This window comes from Ailuropoda melanoleuca, chromosome 2, assembly GCF_002007445.2.
Source record: "Ailuropoda melanoleuca isolate Jingjing chromosome 2, ASM200744v2, whole genome shotgun sequence".
Classification (NCBI taxonomy): domain Eukaryota; kingdom Metazoa; phylum Chordata; class Mammalia; order Carnivora; family Ursidae; genus Ailuropoda; species Ailuropoda melanoleuca.
Genome location: NC_048219.1, coordinates 152,157,714 through 152,159,699, shown reverse-complemented (window position 1 = coordinate 152,159,699; position 1,986 = coordinate 152,157,714).

Genomic DNA, 1,986 nt, shown 5'->3' with positions numbered 1-1,986 from the left:
ATTCCCTTCCCAGGGGCACCACTTTCCAAATTTCCACATGTCCACCAACCTGGAAGCTCTCTGAACCCTGTTCTTCTCTTCTCTTTTCTTTTTTTTTCTTTTTTTTTTTTTTTACTTCATTATGTAGATAACGATTGATTAAATCATTGGCCTGTCCTGGCTGATTGACTCAACATCCCTTTCCCTCCCGAGGTGCAGACCCAAAAATTCCAAGCTTCTAATCACCTGTTTAGTTCTCCAGGCAGGTAGCCTCCAATCTGAAAAGTCATTAATTAATATAACAAAAGACACCTTCATCCTTCCCAGAAACTTAAAAAATTCCAAGGATTTTAGGAGCTCTGTGTTAGAAAGGGGACAAAGACCAAATATGTATTTTTTTTAATCATGAGTCACAACATCACATGACTACGGTTTACTGATAATCCAGATGAAATCATCCCAGAACGGGAAAAGGATTNAGGAAAAGGATTTTACTTTAGCTAAAAGTCCAAGACTTCTCTCTAGCTGCAGTAACTGAGGATGTTTGAATTGGTTTCTTTGGGAAACATACTTTCTGTTAGTTAATGAAGGTTAAACATGACATTTAGGGGGGAGGGGTTAATAGGATGGGAGGCAGAACCTGTCTAAAATGAAAATTCCAGGTACTTCTTTTTCAGTCAAGCTCGCCCGTCACACATGAGAACATGACCAAATGAAGCCTCACTAATCAAAAGTACTAACTGTGGGTTTGGAATAAAGAGCCCCAAAGGCAAAGAAGTAAAGACAGCAGATTAATTCCCCAGATTGCAGAGTCAAAGTGCTAGGGCTTTGGCAGTTTTGGCTGGTGTCGGCCTGGCCACAGGACTGCAAATTGGAGCTGGCCAGATTGCCCGCTGGCAGCAACTCAATCCTTAAGATGCGTGTGGGCACGCCTGCTCGGACTCCTTCATCCCAGCTGTTTCCAGGCCTTGTTCTTTTGAGTTTGAAGTAAATTCTATGGACTTTCCCATTATTGCTTAATGTATTTTTTTATATTTAATTCATCCATTGTTAATTTCTGATCCTTGCAAAAAAAACAACAAAAGAACCCACAAACAAAAAACAACTCTGTTAGGTAATTATTTCCTTTTGTTTTTTACTACCAGCCTTGCCAAAGATATTAGATTTTAGAGGGAAAAAACTGTTTTAGTAAAAAATTTTTCACTTTTTAAATTATTCTGTTTTATATTTATTATTTTATTTCTCCCTATTTATTTGGATTTACAATTTTAATCTTTTCTAGTTTTTCTTACATGAACTATTACTGCCTTTATTTTCATTCTTTTCTGATGAAAGTATTAAAATCAATTTCTATTTGTCTCTCACTGTCTCCCCTCTCAGCATCCTTCAGTGGTCACTTTGGATTTAGTCTGTAAATTTGTAATTTATTGCTTTTAGTATATTTTGCTTTAAATGTTTTATAATTTATCATATTTCCCCATAGAAGCCATGAGTTATTTAAAAATATGATTAATATATTAACACATTAACACATATTATAATCTATTATGTTTCTGTTTATTTGAGAGGAAGAGAGAGAGCATGAATGGGGTGAGGGGCAGAGGAAGAGAATCTCAAGCAGACTACTGCTGAGCCAAGAGCCAGATGGGGGCTTGATCTCACAACCCATAAGATCATGACCTGAGCCAAAACCAAAAGTCTATCACTCAACTGACTGAGCCACATAATGTCTTTATTTTTAATGTTGATATTTATACGCTATGTGTCCAAGGCAATTGTATATAGTATGTATCTGCTAAGGGAACTGTTCTTCATTATTTTCGAATCAAACTTTTGATACCTTGATTATTCTAATCAGGTACATCTATCAGTTCTCAAGATACACACAAAACCGTAATTTTAGAATGATTTATTTCTTTCCATATTTCTGGCAAATTTTGACCCTATATAGATGTTAAGACTATATCAGGAATGCAATATAGTCTTAGTAAATTATTCTTTTAGCTA